Source organism: Chiloscyllium punctatum, chromosome 2, assembly GCF_047496795.1.
Source record: "Chiloscyllium punctatum isolate Juve2018m chromosome 2, sChiPun1.3, whole genome shotgun sequence".
Taxonomy (NCBI): Eukaryota; Metazoa; Chordata; class Chondrichthyes; order Orectolobiformes; family Hemiscylliidae; genus Chiloscyllium; species Chiloscyllium punctatum.
The window spans coordinates 100,009,781-100,032,942 of record NC_092740.1 but is presented as its reverse complement, the minus strand read 5'-3'; the positions used below and the strand labels follow the sequence as shown (position 1 = coordinate 100,032,942).

Here is a 23,162-nt window from a genome sequence, read left to right as displayed (position 1 = left end):
TGCACAAAGCGCTACCCCACATCTAAACAAATACATACACAGCACTAAGCTAATTACATTATAATATGCAATTCTTTGAATGTGACTAGCAGTTATTCAAATCCTGGAATGCCATATGTTCTGGTGGTTTCTAATGATCTTGAGCTGTTCAACAAAAAGCCTGTTTTTAGAAAGTATGAACAAACTGGTTCAACCTACAGCGTTTCAAATTGATGCTTATTACAGGTCAAAGCTGATGATTTCTAGCTTCATAGTCTGCAAGTAGATGAAAATGATACTTAATGATGTTGATTGGATATTGGATGAGATTGAGAGAAATAGTGGCATAGTAGAGCTGAGTGCTGTCTGTTTAGAGGAGGTACCTGACCCTTTGACTTTGGATAACGTTAGCATAGGAATCACATGGAAGAGGAAGTGCTCAAGGAAAGATCCTTGGGTGATTCCAGACTTCTTGACCTGCTGCAGCCTATGGCAAACGTACATCTACAATGTTGTTAGGAATGTAGTCTCAGGGTTTTAACACAGCAAGAGTAAAGGATGTAGATCTAGGTGAGAATGTTATGAGTCTTCAAAAAAGTTATTAATATTCCTATGTATCTGTTGTCCTGGTCCTTCTGGGTGGTAAAGGTCATGAGTTTGGAAAGTTTAGTGATTTTGTTTATGTTCACTCATGGGATATGGGTGTTGCTGTTCTGGCTAGTATTCATTATCCAGACTTATTTGCCTTTGAGAAGGTGGTGGTAAGTTGACTGCTTGAACCTCTGCAGTCTACTTGCTGGAGGTAGACTACTGTTAGAAAGGGAGTTCAGGAAGGTACAGTGGTACATTTTCAAATCAGAATGGTGGCTGACTTGGAGAGAAAATAGCAGCATGGTGGTATTCCAATGTATCTATTGCCCTTGAACTTCAAGATGACTGTGGTCATGGTTTAGAAGCTGCTGTCCAAGGAGCTCTGGTGAATTTTTGCAATGTATCTTGTGAATGCTTTCACAATACTATTATGAAGTTCAGAGGTACATGGTTTGAATGTTTGTGGATGTGATGTCCTGGATAGAACATAGAACAATACAGTGTAGTACAGGGCCTTCATGTTGCACTGACCTGTGGAACCAATCTGAAACCTATCTATCCTACACTTTTCCATTTTCATCCACATGTTGATCCAATGACCATTTAAATGCCCTTAAATTTGGCAAGACTACAACTATTGCAGGCAGTGCGTTCTATGCCTCTACTACTGTCTGTATAAAGAAACTCCCTCTGACATTTGTCCTATATCTATCACCCCTCAAATTAAAGCTATGTCCCCTCATGCTAGCCTTCACCATCTGAGGAAAAAGGCTCTCACTGTCCACCCTATCTAACCCTCTGATTACAAGTCATCTCTCATCCTTCTTCTCTCTACTGAAAAGCAGCCTCAAGACCCTCAGCCTTTCCTCATAAGACCTTCCCTCCATACCAGGCAACATCCTAGTTAATCTCCTCTGAACACTTTCCAAAGCTTCCACATCCTTCCCAGAATGTGGTGACCAGAACTATACATAATGCTTCAGTGTGGCCACACCTGAGTTTTGTACAGCTGCACTATGAGCTTGTGGCTCTGAAACTCAATCCTTCTACCAATAAAAGCTAACACCTTCTTAACAACCCCATCAACCTGGGTGGCAACTTTCAGGAAACTATGTACATGGACACCGAGATCTCTCTGCTCAGATACACTACCAAGAATCTTACCACTAGCCCTGGACTCTTTATTCATGTTGCTCCTTCCAAAGTGAATCACCTCACACTTTTACATATTACATTCCATTTGCCACCTCTCAGCCCAGCTCTGCAGCTTATCTATGTCCCTCTGTAACCTGTAACATCTTTCAGCACTATCCACGATTCCACCAATCTGAGTGTCATCGGCAAACTTACTAAGCCATCTTTCCCTGCCCTCATCTTCGTCACTTATAAAAGTGACAAACAGCAGTGGCCCCAAAACAGATCTTTATGGTACATCATTAGTAACTGAACTCCAGGATGACCATTTTGCACCAACCACCAACCTCTGTCTTCTTTCAGCTATCCAATTTCTGTTCCAAACTGCTAAATCACCCTCAATCCCATGCCTCTGTATTTTGTGCAATAGCGTATTGTGGGGAACCTTATAAAATGCCTTACTGAGATCCATCTATATTGCATCAACCGCTTTACCTTTATCTACCTGTTTGGTCACCATCTCAAAGAACTCGATAAGGTTTGTGAAGCACAACTTACCCTTCACAAAACTGTGTTAACTACCCCTAATCAATTTATTCCTTTCCAGATGATTATAAATGCCATCTCTAAGAACCTTTTCCAACACGTTACCCACAACCAATATAAGGCTCACTGATCTACAATTACCATGGGTGTCTCTACTACATTTCTTGAACAAGGGGACAACATTTGCTATCCTCCAGTCTTCTGGCACAAGTCCTGTAGACAATGACAACATAAAGATCAAAGCTAAAGGCTCTGCAATCTCCTGTCTAGTATCCCAGAGAATCTTAGGATAAATTCCATCCGGTCCAAGGTACTTAGCTATTTTCACACTCTCCAGAATTGCTAATACCTTCTCCTTGTGAACCTCAATCCCATCTAGTCCAGTAGCCTGTATCTCAGTATTCTCCTTGACAACATTGTCTTTTTCCAGTGTCAATCCTGACGAAAAGCATTTAAGTTCAAGTATTTTAGATGGATCAGTTTTTGTCCGATGCGTACAGGATGGTTTCCTGACACTGTGTAGACAGGCCAAGAAAGGGCAAAGTCACACTGGATTTGGTAATGGCTAATGAACCTGGCGAGGTGTTAGATTTGGAGGTAGGTGAGCACTTTGGTGATAGTGACCACAATTCGGTTATGTTTACTTTTAGCCATGGAAAGGGATAGGTATATACCATAGGGCAAGAGTTATTGCTGGGAGAATGGTAATTATAATGCGATTTGATAAGATTTAGGATTCATGGGATGGGGAAGGAAACTACAGGGAATGTTACTCTCGCTCCTATCCAGAATTATCTTTGCTATCCTTTCTTCTACATCTCTGGAACTATTCGGAGGCCTATAGAAAACTCTCAACTCCTCTGACTCCATGCACAACTTCCCACTACTATCCTTGATTGGCCCTAGTCTTTCTCTAGGCGAAAGTGAGGACTGCCGATGCTGGAAAAGCCCAGCAGGTCAGCAGTATCTGAGGAGCAGGAAAATCGACGTTTCGGGCAAAAGCCTTTCATCAGGAAGGGTTTCATCATTCCTGATGAAGGGCTTTTTCCCGAAACATCGATTTTCCTGCTCCTCGGATGCTACCTGACCTTCTGCGCTTTTCCAGCACCACACTCTCAATCCTAATCTTTCTCTGATCATTTTTTTTTATTCTTGATTATACCTATAGAAAGCTTTAGGGTTTTCTAAAATCCTCTCTGCCAACGACTTCTCATGTTCCTCTCCTGGCTCCTCGTAGCTCTCTCTCCTGGCTAATTTGTAACACTCAAGCATCCTAACTGAGCCTTCACGACTCATCGAAACACAAGCTGCCTTCTTCCTCTTGACAAGAGGTTCAACTTCTTTCGTAAACCACAGCACCCTCACTCGATCACTTCCTCCCTGCCTGACTGGTATATACTTATCAACGACATGTAGTAACTGTTCCTTGAATAAGCTCCACATTTCAATTGTGCCCATCCCCTGTAGTTTCCTTCCCCATTCCATGAATCCTAAATCTTATCAAATCGCATCATAATTACCATTCTCCCAGCAATAACTCTTGCCCTATGGTATATACCTATCCCTTTCTATGGCTAAAGTAAACATAACTGAATTGTGGTCACTATCACCAAAGTGCTCACCTACCTCCAAATCTAACACCTCTCCATTAGCCATTACCCCAAATCCAATGTCACCTCGCCCTTTGGCCTGTCTACACAGTGTCAGGAAACCATCCTGTACGCATCGGACAAAAACTGATCCATCTAAAATACTTGAACTATGGTATTTCCAGTCAATATTTGGAAAGTTAATGTCACCCATAACAACTACCATGTTACTCTCGCTCCTATCCAGAATTATCTTTGCTATCCTTTCTTCTACATCTCTGGAACAATTCAGAGGCCTATACAAAACTCCCAACGGGTAACCTCTCCTTTCCTGTTTCTAATCTCAGCCCACACTACCTTAGTAGACAAGTCCTCAAATATCCTTCCTGCCACCGTAATACTGTCCTTGACTAACAATGCTACACCTCTCCCCCCCCCCCCCCCCCACCTTTTTTTACCATCTTCCCTGTGCTTTCCGAAACATCTAAATCCCAGAACCAGCAACAATCATTCCTGTTCCTGCTCTATCCATGTCTCGGAAATGATCACAACATCGAAGTCCCAAGTATCAACCCATACTGCAAGTTCACTTACCTTGTTCCAGGTGCTCCTAGCATTGAAGTAAACACACTTAAAACCACTTTCCTGTTTGCTGGTGAACTCGTGCAACCTCGAAACCTTCATTTCTGACCTTACTATTTTCAACCTCCTGGACACTGGAACTACAATTTAGGTGAATTAGTTTAAACCCTCCCGAAGAGTATGAGCAACTTTTCCCCCCAGGATATTGGTACCCCTCTGGTTCAGGTGTAGTCCATGTTGTCGAGATCCCACCTACCCTAGAATGAGCCTCAATTATCCAGATATCTGAAACCCTCCTTCCTGCACCATCCCTGTAGATACGCGTTCAACTCCTCTCTCTCCCTGTTCCTTGCCTTGTTATCATGTGGCACGGGCACAGTGTTTGTTCGAGCACTAAGCATCCACCCTAGCTCCCTGAATTTTTTGCCTTAATTCCCATCCCTTTTCATACCTATGTCGTTTGTACCTACATGCACCACGACTTGGGGCTGCTCCCCCTCGTCCTCAAGGATCCCGAAAACACAATCAGAGTCATCACGAACCCTGGCACCTGGGAGGCAATACACCAACTGTGAGCCACTCTTGTTCCCACAGAACCTTCTATCTGTCCCCCTCACTATGGAGTCCAGAGTTACTAATGCTCTGCTCCTCTTCCCCCTTCTCTTCTGAGCAACAGAGACAGACTCTCTGCCAGAGACCTGTACCCCATAGCTTTCCCCTGGTAAGTCCCCACCCCCACCCTCCCAAAGTATCTAAAATGGTATACTTGTATACTTGAGTGGAATGGCCACAGGGATTCCCTGCACTGCCTTCTGGTTCCCTTTCCATCCCCTGACTGTAAGCCATCTGTCTTTTTCTTGCACCTGAGGTGTTATTACCCCTCCGTGACTCCAATAACGCCCTCCACCTCTCGAATGATCCAAAGTTGCACCAGCTCCATTTCCCAAACACAGTTATCGAGGAGCTGGAGTTGGGTGCACTACCTCAGAGGAAGTTAGCAGGGACACTAGTGGTGACCCTTACCTCTGACATTCTGCAGGAGGATGGTAACTGTGGTAAGCACTGAAACTTTATATTGTGGAATCTCTTGATGAGGTACTGATAGAGCAAATCTTCTATTGAAAGGAACAACATAGACATGAACTTGTGGATTTTTATTTATTAGATATGTGCAAACCCTGGAATAATAATGAGTACTCCTCTCCAAACTGTTATCCCCAACTTAAACGTCTGAACAAATATTAACCTGCTAACCCCATCTTTGATGGAGTCAATTATAGTAATTTTGTGTTGCTACTGAACCTAGGGCTATCTTGGGCGCATGGCAGAAATTTAGAGAGCAAAGGTCTTTTTCCAACTTAGCCACGATTGAACTGCATCTTCAAAAATGTTTTCCTGTTTAGTTTAGATTTTAAATTTGTATCTGTCTTTTTTAAAAAAGAGCTGTAGTCACAATGAAATTTTTTTTAAATTTTTTCCTCCAATCGGAAAGTAGATCCATTTTTAACTAAGCTACGTACTGAAAGTAGGCACAAAGTAAACAAATATCTACAAGCTCAGCTTTTCTGCCTCTTTTATACAACATATTTTGGATCATTTGGCTCGTTAAACCTAGTTATTCACATTTAGTCACTTTTGGCATACTTAAACTGGTAAGAATCAAGTCTTTATGGCAACTAAATTGTATTGTACCTTTACTTGAGTCCATTATCGAACATGATGCTCAGATCTGTTTTAGAAACCCTTCTCTCCTGTTGCTGATATTCATTACATATTTAAATCATAGTATATGTTGTTTGAAGAGCATTATTGATCACTGCTAATGACTAAGCCACAGGCAGTGCCGAAGTGTATCTTCTGTCATTCACCATACAGTTTTAGAGTCATAGAATCATACATGGAAACAGACACTTTGGCCCATGATGACCAGATTTTCTAAACTGAGCTAGTCCCATTTTCCTGCCTCTGGCCCATATCCCTTAACCTTTCAGATCAATGTACCTGTCCAAATGTCATTTAATAGTTGTAACTGTACTCCCCTCTACGACTTCCTTTGGTAACTCTATCCATAGATGCACCACCCTCTGTGAAAACATTATTCCTCAGGTCCCTTTTTAAATCTTTCCCACCTTACCTTAAACCTATGCCTTCTAGTTTTGGACTCCTCTGCCCTGGGGAAAAGACCTTTGCAATGCATCTTATCTTTGCCCCACATGATTTTATAAACCTCTATAAGGTTTATAACTTCAGCCTCTTACACACCAGAGGAAAACATCTCATCTTATCCAGACTCTCTTTATAACTCAAACTTTCAGTATCGTAATATCCTCGTAAATCTTTTTTTGTACCCTGTCCATTTTAATAACATGCTTCCTATAGCAGGGTGACCAGAGTTGTACACAACTGCAAATATGGCATACCAGTATCTTGTACAGTCAGAATATAATGTCCCAAGTCCTGTACTCAATGCTCTGACAGTGAAGGCAAGCATGCCAAATGCTACTTGCACCACCTTGTCTACCTGTCATGCCACTTTCAACTGTGTACCTGCATCCTTTGGACCCTATCGTTCACTGTCAAAGTCTTGCTCTGGTTTGACTTATTAAATTGCAGAACCTCACATTTATCTAAACTAAACTCCATCTGCCATTCCTTGGCCCACTTGCCTAGTTGATCAAGATCCCTTCTTCACTGTACATTATACCACCAATGTTGGTGTCATCTACAAACTTACAAACCATGCCTCCTATATTCTCATCCAAATTGTTCATATAAATGACAAATACAATTGACAGCACTGATTCTTGTGACACACTGCAGGTCACAGGCCTCAAGTCTGAACAACAACCCTCTACTATTTTCAACAAAAGATGCAAACAGAAAATCAAGCCCTCCCCTTCCCCCTCCACCCCGAAACTGCCCCCATCGGATACTTCTGGGGTGAGGACAGTACTGGGTTAAGTACAGAGTAAAGCTCAATCTTTGCTTTTGAAGCAGAAAACTAAAAGGATCCCCATCTCTCGAACTGCTGGTGGCCCACGCATGAAACAGAGTTCAGCAGTAAGATGCCAATGAGAAATAATCTCTGTTTCCAAAGTAAGCTACTAATAACCTTAGGAGCTTAAAGAGCAAATTTAACTTTTTAGGCAGGCTTTGTCTTCAGACTCCAGTTGGCCCAAGTGAAAATCTGAGAATATTATTTTTGCACCTGGAACTGACACATCACCTCCTCTAGGCAGATTCTTGTGGTTGTTCATTGCTATATCCACTCTGTGTAACCTTTTGAAAATGCATCCCTGTATTTCTCTAATCATCCAGAGAGTGGTAGAATGCTGGTGATGAGGTCAGAATTTCCTATGGTCCTATGAAGCATTCTTGGAATGATGCATATGAAAGGAGCTCATCCAGCCTATGTGTGAAACTATCTAGGTAGTCTCACTGCCCTGTTGTTTCTCATGGCTCTGTACATTTTTGTTTTCAAACATTTATCCAATCCCCTCTAAAAATTAGTGCTGAATCTGCCTCCGCCAATCATTTATTCAGGGGTTTTTTAGATTAGATTAGATTACTTACGGTGTGGAAACAGGCCCTTCGGCCCAACAAGTCCACACTGCCCCGCCGAAGCGTAACCCACCCTTACCCCTACATCTGCATCTACCCCTTACCTAACACTACAGGCAATTTAGTATGGCCAATTCACCTGACCTGCACATCTTTGGAGTGTGGGAGGAAACCGGAGCACCCGGAGGAAACCCACGCAGACACGGGGAGAACGTGCAAACTCCACACAGACAGTCGCCTGAGGCGGGAATTGAACCCGGGTCTCTGGCGCTGTGAGGCAGCAGTGCTAACCACTGTGCCACCGTGCCGCCCGGGTGTTGCATTCCAGATTCTAAAAATTTGCTGCTTAAATTCTCCTTAACTGCTCTTTGCTCTTTGCTTTTATTTTTGTTAATTATCTTAAATCTGTGTCCATGAGATCATAAGAAATAGGAACAGGAGTAGACCATTTGTACTTCCAAGTGTGTTCTGCCATATAACAAGAGATGTCTCTGATCTGACATCTCTTATGTCCACTTTGGTGCTCCTTTATTCTAAGGCTATGTCTCTGATCCTAGACACTTCGATGAGGGAAAACACCCCCTCGGCATTTACTCTGTCAAACCCCTTAGGAATTCTAATGTCTTTCAGTGAGATCACCTCTTATTCTTCTAAACTCCAGTGAGTAGAGACAATCTGTTTAGCCTTTGCTCATAAGATAGTCCCTCCATACGAGAGATCATGCAAGTGAACTGTCTCTGAATTGCCTCCAAAGGAATGGTATCTTTCCTTCAATAAGATGATTAAAACTGCTTGTAGTACTTCAGATGTGTTATCACCAGTACCTTGTACGGTTGCAGTAGACTTCCCTGTTCTTCTACTTCAACCTCTTTATGAGTTTACATGTTCTCCCCCTGTCTGTGTGGGTTTCCGCTTGGCGTTCCGGTTTCCTCCCACAGTCCAAAGATCTGCACAATAGTTGGATTTGTCATGGTCAAATTACCCATCATGTCTTTCCTTCCTTCAGCCTCCTGTGTGGGGCAAGAGCCTCCAGCTCTGGGGTACCCCAGCCTACTACTGGAAGTAGAATACTTCATTCTACTGGTGGCCCACGCGTGAAACAGAGGTCAGCAATCCACCAGTTTAAGGTGCCAATAAGAAATAAAGTCTCCTCATTGGGCCTTATTCACCACAACTGATTGTGTCTGTGGAGTAGGCAATTGATCCTACTTTCCATCTACCCTTTGAAACTTCCCTAGCAGCGGGAATGCATCACTGATCCCTCCTGGTGTGGTTCGCTACCATTTTCTTGGCCTGTCTGCCTCCAAGCATGCATAACGTAATGTCAGGAAAATTTAGTGCACCATTTCAGTTTTAGAACTTATCCACTGAATTGTCAAACGTTAGAGATGTAACAGTTAAAGCAAATGCAGAAAATAAATATGGGAGAAAAAGAAGAAAAAACGAAAGGAAAGGCTTGTGACGAGATGAAAAGCAGATGTGCTTAAATTGCAAAAGGGATGTTGCTGCAAGGTAAAGAGGAACAGTAATAGATCCCAGTGGGGCAGCTGAGACTGCAGGGCTGTCAGCTGTTGATCAGATAGAGTCATAGAGATGTACAGCATGGAAACAGACCATTCGGTCCAACCCGTCCATGCCGACCAGATATCCCAATCCAATCTAGTCCCACCTGCCAGAGCCCGGCCCATATCCCTCCAAACCCTTCCTATTCATATACCCATCCAAATGTCTCTTAAAAGTTGCAATTGTACCAGCCTCCAGCACATCCTCTGGCAGCTCATTCCATACACGTACCACCCTCTGCGTGAAAATGTTGCCCCCTTGGGTCTCTTTTATATCTTTCCCCTCTCTCATCCTAAACCTATGCCCTCTAGTTCTGGACTCCCCGACCCCAGGGAAAAGACTTTGTCTATTTATCCTATTCATGCCCCTCATAATTTTGTAACCCTCTATAACCCTCAGCCTCCGACGCTCCAGGGAAAACAGCCCCAGCCTGTTCAGCCTCGCCCTGTAGCTCAGATCCTCCAACCTTAGCAACATTCTTGTCAATCTTTTCTGAATCCTTTCAAGTTTCACAACATCTTTCCGACAGGAAGGAGACCAGAATTGCATGCAATGTTCCAACAGTGGCCTAACCAATGTCCTGTACATCCGCAACATGTCCTCACAACTCCTGTACTCAATACTTTGACCAATAAAGGAAAGCATACCAAACGCCTTCTTTACTATCCTATCTACCTGCGACTCCACTTTCAAGGATTATGAACCTGTACTCCAAGGTCTCTTTGTTCAGCAACACATCCTCTAGGACCTTACCATTAAGTGTATAAGTCCTGCTAAGATTTGCTTTCCCAAAATGCAGCACCTCGCTGCATCTGCAAACTTACTAACTGTACCTCTTCTGCTGACATCCAAATCATTTATGTAAATGACAAAACATAGAGGACCCAACACCGACCCTTGTGACACTCCACTGGTTACAGGCCTCCAGTCTGTAAAACAACCCTCCACCACCACCTCTGTCTTCTACCTTTGAGCCAGTTCTGTATCCAAATGGCTAGTTCTCCCTGTATTCCATGAGATCTAACCTTGCTGATCAGTCTCCCATGGGGAACCTTGTTGAACGCCTTACTGAAATCCATATAGATCACATCTACTGCTCTGCCCTCATCAGTCTTCTTTGTTACTTCTTCAAAAAACTCAATCAAGTTTGTGAGACATGATTTCCCACGCACAAAGCCATGTTGACTATACCGAATCAGTCCTTGCCTTTCCAAATACATGTACATCCTGTCCCTCAGGATTTTAACTTTCAAAACTTGCCCACCAGCGAGGTCAGGCTCACCGGTCTATAGTTCCCTGGCTTGTCTTTACCACCCTTCTTAAACAGTGGCACCACGTTTGCCAACCTCCAGCCTTCCGGCACCTCATCTGTGACTATCGATGATACAAATATCTCAGCAAGAGGCCCAGCAATTACTTCTCTAGCTTCCCACAGAGGTCTTGGGTGCACCTGATCAGGTCCTGGGGATTTATCCACCTTTAACTGTTTCAAGGCATCCAGCACTTCCTCCTCTGTAATTTGGACATTTTGCAAGATGTCACCATCTATTTCCCTACAGTCTATATCTTCCATATCCTTTTCCACAGTAAATACTGATACAAAATATTCATTTAGTGTCTCCCCCCGTTTTCTGCAGCTCCACACAAAGGCCGCCTTGCTGATCTTTGAGGGGCCCTATTCTCTCCCTAGTTACCCTTTTGTCCTTAATATATTTGTAAAAACCCTTTGGATTCTCCTTAATTCTATTTGCCAAAGCTACCTCATGTCCCCGTTTTGCCCTCTTGATTTCCCTCTTAAGTATACTCCTACTTCCTTTATACTCTTCTTAGGATTCACTCAATCTATCCTGTCTGTACCTGACATATGCTTCCTCAATTATGCTTAATTATTCCTCAATTATTCCTCAAATATGCTTAACCAAACCCTCAATTTCTTTAGTCATCCAGCATTTCCTATACCTACCAGCCTTCCCTTTCACCCTGACAGGAATATACTTTCTCTGGGTTCTTGTTATCTCATTTCTGAAGGCTTCCCATTTTCCAGCCGTCCCTTTACCTGTGAACATCTGCCTCCAATCAGCTTTTGAAAGTTCTTGCCTAATACCGTCAAAATTGGCCTTTCTCCAATTTAGAACTTCAACTTTTAGATCTGGTCTATCCTTTTCCATCACTGTTTTAAAACGAATAGAATTATGGTCGCTGGCCCCAAAGTGCTCCCCCACTGACATCTCAGTCACTTGTCCTGCCTTATTTCCCAAGAGTAGGTCAAGTTTTGCACCTTCTCTAGTAGGTACATCCACATACTGAATCAGAAAATTGTCTTGTCCTCACTTAATAAATTCCTCTCCATCTAAACCTTTAACACTATGACAGTCCCAGTCTATGTTTGGAAAGTAAAAATCCCAGACCATAACCACCCTATTATTCTTATAACAGCTGAGATCTCCGTACAAGTTTGTTTCTCAATTTCCCTCTGACTATTGGGGGGTCTTTAATACAATCCCAATAATGTGACCCTCCCTTTCTTATTTCTCTGTTCCACCCAAATAACTTCCCTGGATGTATTTCCGGGAATATCCTCCCTTAGCACAGCTGTAATGTTATCCCTTATCAAAAATGCCACTCCCCTCCTCTCTTGCCTCCCTTTCTATCCTTCCTGTAGCATTTGTATTCTGGAACATTAAGCTGCCAGTCTTGCCCATCCCTGATTCTGGATTGGTGGTGCTGGAAGAGCACAGCAGTTCAGGTAGCATTCAGGGAGCTTCGAAATCGACATTTCAGGCAAAAGCCCTTCATCAGGAATAAAGGCGGTGAGCCTGAAGCGTGGAGAGATGCTGCCTGAACTGCTGTGCTCTTCCAGCACCACTAATCCAGAATCTGGTTTCCAGGATCTGCAGTCATTGTTTTTACCTCTGCCCATCCCTGAGCCATGTTTCCGTAATTGCTATGATATCCCAGTCCCATGTTCCTAACCATGCCCTGAGTTCATCTGCCTTCCCTGTTAGGCCCCTTGCATTGAAATAAATGCAGTTTAATTTATTAGCCCTACCTTGTCCCTGCCTGCCCTGACTGTTTGACTCACTTCTGTTCTCAGCTGTACCTGTCTCAGATCGATCTCTTTCCTTACTATCTCCCTGGGTCCCACCCCCCCACCTTACTAGTTTAAATCCTCACAAACAGTTATAGCAAATTTCCCTGCCAGTATATCAGTCCCCTTCCAATTTAGGTGCAATCCGTCCTTCTTGTACAGGTCACTTCTACCCCAAAAGAGATTCCAATGATCCAAAAAATGTGAATCCTTCTCCCATACACCAGCTCCTGAGCCATGCATTCATCTGCTCTATCCTCCTATTCCTGTCCTCACTAGCTTGTAGCACTGGGAGTAATCCAGATATTACTACCCTTGAGGACCTCCTTTTTAAATTTATACCTAACTATCAGTAATCTCCCTTCAGAGTCTCAACCTTTTCCCTTCCAATGTCGTTGGTTCCAATGTGGACAATGACCTCCTGCTGGCCCCTCTCCCCCGTGAGAACATTCTGCACCCTCTTTGAGACATCCTTGATCCTGACACCAGGGAAACAACACACCATTCTGCTCTTTCTCTGCTGGCCACAATCATTCATTCAGGCCTGTTTGCCTAAGCCCTTTTGCTTCTGCACTTCTAATATCCTTCTGCCATCGAATGTTTGCATCAATCTTTTGCTCACCTCTTCTGACTCTTCAATGTGATTTAGCTTCTATAAATATCATGGATGTTCTTTCCCCAACCCCACCAAGATTAAAGGCAGCAGATTGAAAGCAAATTATTTGTAATGATACAGGAAAGCATATCAAAGAATTTAGCATTGTGATGTGGAGTTCTTTTAGAAAATATAGATGGAGACTGATTTATACTGAAATAACTAATTTTGTTTCTGTTACATGAGAATTTGGCAAGTGTTTTGAAGATCAAATTTGACATATTTGTCTATTTTCCTATGAAAGCTGTACTGACCCTTGACTTCAGATTAAAGAAAGTAGGAACAAAGAAGAGAAAAATAACAACAAACAACAAAAATAAAGATAATTAAGTAAAATTGGAGATGCAGACATGCAACTCTTAAAGCTGAGAGCCTGACTTAAAAAGATATCTCGGGATTCATTTCCTCTTGTGTGCAGCCAGAATAAATAAATCATCTTATGATAATTTTTTGTGTCTGTAGGAATAACTGGCATGTATTTTCAAAATTTATGTTGAATTCTAATTATTCCCATAATTTTCCCATTAATTTCAATTTTCCCATTTCCAGCGAAAATATTTTCTCAAGTGGGATTCCGAGAATCAGACTGGGAGGGATTGGTGGAGTCTTTTCTCCCATATACCTACCAGACCAAGCCAGCTTAGACCTTAATTGTAGCCTAGGTCAGTGCTATGTCACAAGCGAACTAGGACTTGCAGCAATGCAGGAAGAAGATCAGTGATCTGCCCTGTGCTAAGAAGAGTACCAATATTTTCTCTCTGTATCTTTATATTCACAGGTCCACTGCTCATTGTAACTATGCCACTGTACACACCTCTCACTCAGGCTCATTGACTACAACACTTAGTGTCGCTTGAATCATGTCCACTCAACAGCTCTCACCCACCTCACCCTCCAAAGCTACCAACCCTCTTGCTGCTTACACTTCCCTGTTATTCATTGGGGACACCTTATCACTTATGCTTGTGCATCACTTTTAGCAGATTTTCCATCCACTTCCTCCACATTTATTTCCTCCCTTTGTATCGTTGAAGGAAAAATCCCCTCTTCCCCCAGCCCAAGCCCAGACTGATAGTTTCACAGCAATCTAACTAATCTACTGCAATCCCTGGACTGTTTGTACTTGAGTTTCAGAACTGAGCATGACCTGCCCCTGGATTGTTATAGAATGAGCTCTTGATACCCCTCGCTGACCGTAAGTTTCATTCAGGCATTAAGCACTGTTTCCTTTATCTTTCACACACAGCCATTTGCTTGAAATGCATGTAGTGTGTTTGCCATGTAAACTGCTCCATGCTTCATGTGTAACACTGACATGGCACTGTGTCATACATGACATGTCTCTCCTCTTGACTGTCAAGTGCTCTCCACTGTAAGTAGATTTCCTTCTATGCTAAAAAGCTGGCAGCCTTTAACTGAGTGTTGAAGTCCTTTGCACTAAGCAAGCAATGTGACCCACAGAGAGACTGGCAGCATGTACCTGAGTGCTGAAGACCTGTGTAAACTCTGACCCATACAGAGTCTGACAGCTTTAAGACAGTTCTAAAGTTAGTGAGTGCGCGCTAAGAAAGCAATGTGAAGTATATGGAGGCTGGCAGGCTCCAAGTCAATGCAAGATGAGTGAGCACTGAAGAAAGCAAGCTAAGAGCCATAATCTGAAACCTCTTTAGATGTATGAAGTGATGTGCATCCCTGCGCATAAAGCAACTTGGCAGAAGCATGCAAGATGTAGGTGGCCCTGGGCTCCAGAGTAAAGCTTTTGAGGGATGATGTGGTGTGGGAGTTTGTCTCAGAGCAGGTATGATGACATGGTGAAACTAATGGTTTGCTGATGCTGATATTAAGTGTGAAGGTCAAGAAGGATATTGTCCACAGAGCATTCAGGGACTTTGTGCTGAAGACCTAGTTGGATGATGATCAAGACAAGCATTCAGAGAGTACAAGAGTTTGTATCACGAATCTTAGTTTAACATTTTGATTTTTTTCTCTTATTGTTATATTATTCCTTTTTTTTTCCTGCTTTCTTTCCTTTGAATTCAAGGTCATTACAGCTTTCACAGAAAAGTAGACAAATATGTGGAACTTTATTCTTTAAAACACTTGTCAAATTTTCATGTTACTAAAACAGGATTAGTTCAGTGTAAGTCAGTCATCATCTATATTTTCTGATCATAGCCACTCTGACGCGCATTTTAGGTATTTGCACTATCTGATTCTTTAGGAAAGGAGAGGAGAATTAGGTACAGCGTTCAAATAAGCTGAGCTGGGGTTTTAATGAGATGTAAATTTATGGGAATTGGATAGCTGTTGCTCAGTGATAACATTTTGAAGTCAATAGTTAAGGCCCGAAGGGAAAATTGCAAAAGGTTTTCTTCCATGTCAAGAATCAAAATGTTTTCATTCTTTCCACATTTTCCCATTTTTGCTCAGGCCTGGATCAGGAAACAATAAATCCTGCCCTCTGTTTTTGTTCAATCATCAATATCTATTTTTATAATTGTAAGTAGGATAGAACATGCTTAATTATTCAGCATCTTGGATTGGTCCAATGTAGGACCTGGATATGGAAAACAAATATTATGTATGATTCCCCAAAGTTTACCAAAATTCACTGGACTCCGGTGGACTGGAAGACAGCGAATATCACGCTGCTGTTTTAAAAAGGGTGTAGGCAAAAGGCAGATAACTATAGGCCAGTTAGCTTAACATCTGTAATTGGGAAAATGCTGGAGACTATCATTGAAGAAAATAGTGAGACATCTGGATGGAAATGATTCCATCAGGTAGATGCAGCATGGATTCAGGAAGGGAAGGTCGTGTTTGACAAACTTACGGAGTTCTTTGAGGATGTAATAAGCACGGTGGTTGGAGGGGAGCAGGTGGATGTTGTCGACTTGGATTTCGATAAGGTGCCACATAAAAACTATTCCATAAGATAAGTATGCATGGAGTTGTGGGTAATATACTGACCTGGATAGACGACCGGTTAACCAAAAGAAAGCAGAGATAAATGGGTGCTTCTCTGGTTGGAGGATCAGTGGTGACCCTCTTGGGTCAGTGTTGGGCCCATAACTGTTCATGATACATATCAATGATTTGGAAGAGGAGACCGGAGTGGGCGTGGGGGCGAAGAGGTCAGGAAGAAGATTGCAGGTTAGGAAGGCGGTGCTGAGTTAGAGGGATTCTTCCTGATCTCTCCGCCCCCACCCCCACTCCATCCTATCACCCTCACCTTGACCTCCTTCCACCTATCGCATTTCCAACGCCCCTCCCCCAAGTCCCTCCTCCCTACCTTTTATCTTAGCCTGCTGGACACACTTTCCTCATTCCTGAAGAAGGGCTTATGCCTGAAACGTCGATACTCCTGCTCTTTGGATGCTGCCTGACCTGCTGCGCTTTTCCAGCAACACATTTTCAGCTCTAATCTCCAGCATCTGCAGTCCTCACTTTCTCCTGGGGGATATGGGGAATGTTTTATCATTCAGAGCTGACCTGTGTATGCTTCTGTTTATAATAAGAAATTTTGTTGATGGTGCTCTTCATGAGCTAAGATGATGGCATCTGAGGAAACTTTATGATGATTCATCTCTTAAATTTTTGTGCGAATGTGATATTAAAAAAACCCATCTGACCCATCAAGACCATTGCATGGAGTTTCATGAAGCAAAAGAAATTCACGTAATTAGCTCTGTAATGCAGCATAAGTGACAAATTAAACTGTGAGATTTTAATTATGCGTCAGAAAATCAAGCATTGAAATCTTTTAAAAAAACGGACTTAACCCTGATCTTGTCATATTAGTGCAGACTAACATTAGAGCTCAGGGTCAAAACCTGTGGTGCTGGAAAGCACAGCCGGTCAGGCAGCATGCAAGGAGCAGGAGAATCAACGTTTTGAGCATAAGCTTTTCAGCAGGAATGAGGGGGCAGGGCCCAAGGGGGCTGAGAGATAAATGGGAGGGAGGATGGGGCTGGGGCTGGGGGCAAGGTAGCTGTGAGTGTGATAGGTAGATGTGGGGGGGAGCTGATGGTGATATGTGGGAGTGGAGGATGGAGTGGATAGGTGGGAAGGCAGATGGACAGTTAGGACAGTTCAAGTGGGTGGTGCTGAGTTGGAGGATTGGATCTGGGATAAGGTGGGGGGAGGGGAGATAAGGAAACTGGTGAAATTGACGTTGATTCTGTGTGGTTGGAGTGTCCTAAGGCGGAATGCGAGGCGTTCTTCCTCCAGTTGACGGGTGGCTGGGATTTGGCAGAGCCGGCCCAGGACTTGCATGTCCTTGGCAGAGTGGAAGGGGGAGTGGGAAGTGATCGGCCACAGGGGGTTGTTTTAGTGCATGCGTGCGTGCATCCCGGAGATGTTCTGTGAAACATTTTGCAAGTTGGCGTCCTGTCTCCCCAGTGAAGGGGAGACCACGTCGAGAGCCTCAGACACATTAGATGAGGTGTTTGGAGGTGAAGGAAAAATCTGCTGGATGTGGAAGGATCTTTTGGGACCTTGGATGGAGGTGAGGGGGAGGTGTGGGCATAGGTTTTACACCTCTTGCATTGGCAAGGGAAGGTGCTGGGAGTGGAGGGTGGTTTGGTGGGCGGTGTGGACCTAATGAGAGAGTCACGGAGGGAATGGTCTCTGTGGAATGCTGAAAGGGGTGGGGAGGGAAATCTTTCTTGGATGATGTCATCTGACTGTAGGTGGCAGAAATGGTGAAGGATGATGCGTTGTATCTGGAGGTTGGTGGGGTGGAAGGTGAGGACCATGGTGGTTCTGTCCTTGTTGCGGTTGAAGGGTGGGGTTCAAGGGCGGAGGCGTGGGAACTGGAGGAGATGTGTTGGAGGGTACTATTGACCACGTGGCAGGGGAAATTGCAGTCCTTGAAGTAGGAGGCCATCTGGGTGTTCTGGAGTAGAATATTAGAGTTCAGCCATCTTAGTTGTTGTGCCTTTTACTACACCAAGTATTTGCATCCCTGCTAACTTCTGTCACAATGTTTGAACTCTTGGGTAAATTCATCAAAACTTGAAGTTGTATCTGGGAAGAAACTTAAGATTTTATAAAGGTGGGTGAAATGACTGAGAATATTCCAAGAATAATAGGCTTTGACAGGTGATTGCTTAATCAGTAGTCTTTAGTGCAAGCTCAAAATAGATTAAAAATGAAAGCAAAAGCTTTAAAAATAAAATGCTTTAAAGATCTGTGCAGTACTAGCCAAGGAATGTTTATTGCCCATTCAGATACCCCGAATGTAGTAGCAGTCAATATGGAGTTATGTGGGACTGAAGTTATAGCATGGAAAGAGACCCTTCGGTCCAACCAGCTTATGCCAACCATAATCGCAAACTAAATTAGTGCCACCTGCCTATGGTTGGCCCATATCTCTCCAAACATTTCTTTATCCACATGTCTTTTAAAAGTTGTAACTGTACCTGCATCCACCATTTCCTCTGGAAGTTGATTCCACGCACGAACCATTCACTATGTAAAAAAGTTGTCTCTCATGTCTTCTTTTAGATCTTTCATCTCTCACCTTAAAAGTATGCCCCTTAGTCTTGAAATACCCCTCATTAGGAAAAAGGTACCTGTCATTCACCTTATCTATACCCATCATGATTTTATAAACCTCCGTAAGATCACCTCTCAATCTCCTATGCTCCAATGAAATTGTCCCAGCCTCTCCTTGTAACTCAAATTCTACATTTCCAGCAACATCCTGCAAAATATTTTCTGAACTCTCCAAGTTAATGATATCCTTTCTATAACAGGGCAACCAGAACTGGTCGCAGTGCTCCAGAAGAGGCCTCACTAACGTTCTGTGCAACCTAAACATGACATTCTCAACTCCTGTACTCAAAGGTCTGAGCAATGAAGGCAAGTGTGCTAAATGCCTTCTTAATCACCCTGTTGACATGTGATGGAAAGAGTGGGGCTGAAAAAGCACAGCAGGTCAGGCAGCATCCGAGGATCAGGAGAATCGATGTTTTGGGCATAAGCCCTTCATCTTATCTAGGCCCATCATGATTTTATAAACCTCCATAAGATCACGCCTCAACTTCCTGTGCCTCACTTTCTTCTTTCTACATGTGATGCAAACTTCAAAGAATTATGTACCTGAAACTTTAGGTCTGCTGTTCTACAATACTATCCAAGGCCCTACTTCTAATTATAGAAGTCCTACCATTGTTTATTTTGCAATAACTTTCATTTGTCCAAATCAAACTCCATCTGCCACTCAGCCCATTGACAGATGTAGGCCTGACTAGGTAGGGTGGCCAATTTTGCTGGAAGAACATTTGTGAACCATCGGGTTCTTTTGACAATCCCATAGTTTTCATGATCCCTTTCAAATGGCCAGATCTATTGAGTTGCTATCACAGTCGGCAATAGTAGAATTTATATTAATGACCTCTTGACTCTTAACATGTTATAGTAATTGTGAAGCTACCATAATTAGACAGAGGAAAAGGAAAACAATATAAACATCAAACCTGATGGTTTGTTTTGAAAGAAAGAAAGAATTACATTTCTGCACCATCTGCTATAACCAAAAATACTTTGCAGAATATTCACTGTTGTGATGTAAAAAATGTGGCAGCCAATTTGTGCACAGAAAACTCTCAGAATGACAGAATGTAAACAAATAATGGAATATTCTGGTTTTGTGATGTTAGTATTGGCCAGATCAATGGAGAGAACCACCCTGCTTCTTTTTGAAATATATTTTATATCTTATTAGAAGTATGCCACTTTTGATGCCACACTGGAATGAGACTTGAATCAACCTCTTTCTGCCTCTGAAGCAATTGTGCTACCAATGTTAAACTGAGTTACGCTATTTTTAAATCAGAGACAAAATAGATTGATTAAATCTCCTTCCATTCATAACTACTAACGAAAGTTTAAATGTAGAAGTGAAGATATTTTATCAGTTGAGCCGTTTACTTTTTTTTTATTATGACAAAATATATTGTCCCAAGTGTGACTAATCTAAAGTCAAGATGTCCTTAATTGGTAGTATGCTTACTGGCTGATAGTTATATGGTTTAACTAAGTCTTTATTTAGGAAAACCATTTCTTCTTAAAAATGATCTGAATGGCATGGAGTTGAGACAACCATCTGCGCTACGTATCTGTTATGCAATGGAATAGAAAAAAGTCAATATTTTCTTTAAATAATTTTGTACATGCATGTATAATGACCAATATAAATTATGTTTCTCAACACATTTAAAAGTTATATCCTTTCTGGAATTTTCTCTGAAGTGAAAAGTTCACTTTTACAAGTCTTTCTTCATGTATTAGATTTCTAAATTCTGCAGTATTAATTGTAGTTCTTTGAATTCTGCCGAGTAGATCAGTGTTTTATGCAAGATACGCTACCCAAGTTGCTCCCACATTTAGCTGGCCTAATTGATGAGAAATTATTATGTTAAATCAATGTTTGAATGCTGATTAGCTTGTTGATGATTTTTTCAACTCTTTTCCTGTGAATGGTTCATAAAAATTTCCCATTCCAACTTTGGAAATAGACCATTGTGCTTTACATCTAAGTTTCAAAATTTTCATTATCTCCAGCTAAAGTTACCAACCCTCCAGGATTGCCCTCCATTTCCAGAACCTAAACATTAGTCACCTGAACACTGCTGTTCAACAGAAATGCCATAGTTTTTTTAAAAAATTCAATGTTTTTTTTAGTTTCTGTTAATATTTATGTATTAGTTACAAGATATTAGTGATGGGAAGGTGGGCTGTTGTAAGTAGGAGATCATGTGATGAATCCTCCAGGAGCACACTTAATGTGAGTTGGCAGTTCCAACTTGTGCCCAATATCATTAACATGGGTCTTTTGTTGTATGAGTTATTAGGAAAATGAGCTGTTGTCAATCTGAGACACACAGGGCAGGTTTATTTCACAGTTGATCCTTTGCTTATACTGAGTTATCTGATCATAGCTGCAGTAGTGGTGGGCAACTGTAGTTAGCCTCCGTATCCAGTTCAAAGTTTGTGAGAAGATTTGTAGCTCGGGTGCTTGTTGTTGTGGTTCTGTTCGCCGAGCTGGGAATTTGTGTTGCAGACGTTTCGTCCCTGTCTAGGTGACATCCTCAGTGCTTGGGAGCCTCCTGTGAAGCACTTCTGTGATGTTTCAGTATCCAGTCTGGAGAAGGAAAGAATATCAGTGACAATCAAGAGCATTGTTTAGTTACATCTTTAAGGAATGTGCCAGATCACACTGGTGATGCTTTTTACAGCAGAGTAGCCAGCGAGCTCTCAATGAAATAGACCTACATGTAAGCCTTTGGGAATATACTTGTCTGAATCCATTAACTCTATCCCTAATAGTGGAATAATGGTTTTGTTCTTTTAAAAAAAATTCTGAGTTTCAAATCTGCAACACTTAATTAACCTGGATCCCATTAATATTCCCAGTCTTACTGTAGACACCTGGCAGCATAGTTTGTCGTAGTCTGCAACTGACTTCGGCTATGGTAATTCATTTGAGCTGATGCATGGAGTTCACAATATTTTGATCTATAGCAGTCATTTCCTGTCAGTGCAAGGATACCTTTGCTTTTTTTCCCCTCAAAACTAACCTCCTTTCCAAAACTACCCCTCCATCCTCACCCCAAATACCAAGGATAAAGAACTAATTGATCATTTTTGTTTTAAGATTGATATTGTCTATCAGTCACTGATCTCTCCTCTGTCTCTTGCTAATTTTAGACCTGACTCCATGCCATTTCATAGGTAAAAACAATGACTGCAGATGCTGGAAACCAGATTCTGGATTAGAGGTGCTGGAAAAGCACAGCAGTTCAGGCAGCATCCAAGGTGCAGTAAAATTGATGTTTCGGGCAAAAGCCCTTAATCAGGAATACAGGCAGAGTGCCTGAAGGGTGGAGAGATAAATGAGAGGAGAGTGGGGGAGGGGAGAAAGAAGCATAGCATACAATAGAGTGAGGGAGGGGATGAAGGTAGGTCAGGGAGGAGGATGGAGTGGATAGGTGGAAAAGAAGATAGGCAGATAGGACAAGTCATGGGAACAGTGCTGAGCTGGAAGTTTGGAACTGGGGTGAGGTGTGGGGGAAGGGGAAATGAGGAAACTGTTGAAGTCCACATTGATGCCCTGGGGTTGATGTGTTCCACTTGATGTGTTCCGAGCGGAAGATGAGGCGTTCTTCCTCCAGGAGTCGAGTGGTGAGGGAGCGGCGGTGAAGGAGACCCAGGACCTCCATGTCTTCGGCAGAGTGGGAGGGAGAGCTGGAATGTTGGGAGGTGTGGTTGATTGGTGCGGGTGTCCCAGAGATGTTCCCTAAAGCGCTCTGCGAGGAGGCGTCCAGTCTCCCCAATGTAGGGGCAACTGCATCGGGAGCAACGGATACAATAAATGATATTGGTGGATGTGGAAGGCTCCTTTAGGGCCTTGGATGAAGGTAAGGGAAGAGGTGTGGGCGCAGGTTTTGCATCTCCTCTGGCGGCAGGGGAAGGTGCCAGGATGGGAGGGTGGGTTGTAGGGGAGCGTGGACTTGACCAGGTTGTCACGGAGGGAACGGTCTTTGCTTTGCAGAAGGCTGAAAGGGATGGGGAGGGAAATATATCCCTGGTGGTGGGGTCCATTTGGAGGTGGCGGAAATGTCGGCGGATGGTTTGGTTTATGCGAAGGTTGGTAGGGTGGAAGGTGAGCACCAGGGGCGTTCTGTCCTTGTTACGGTTGGAGGGGTAGGGTCTGAGGGCGGAGGTGCGAGATGTGGACGAGATGAGTTGGAGGGCATCTTTAACCACGTGGGAAGGGAAATTGCGGTCTCTAAAGGGGAATGGGTCTGAGTGGAATATTCTTCGGAGGGTCAGTGTGGACTTATAGGTCTAGATGTTTCCACACTAT

At 42.9% G+C, this 23,162-nt stretch overlaps 1 protein-coding gene across 20 annotated transcripts in view; it reads left to right on the top strand.

The window, feature by feature from the left end:
* The window catches only part of LOC140487080 (guanine nucleotide-binding protein G(I)/G(S)/G(O) subunit gamma-7), a 323,926-nt gene that overhangs the window by 19,434 nt on the left and 281,330 nt on the right, over positions 1 to 23,162 (top strand). For 2 of the 20 annotated variants that reach the window (XM_072586681.1, XM_072586587.1), the window contains exon 2: positions 19,048 to 19,153. The exons of the other annotated variants lie outside the window; for them this stretch is intronic. The gene's annotated coding sequence lies outside the window, so the exon portion shown is untranslated. The remainder of the gene's footprint in view (positions 1 to 19,047; positions 19,154 to 23,162) is intronic. 20 annotated transcript variants of the gene reach the window in all.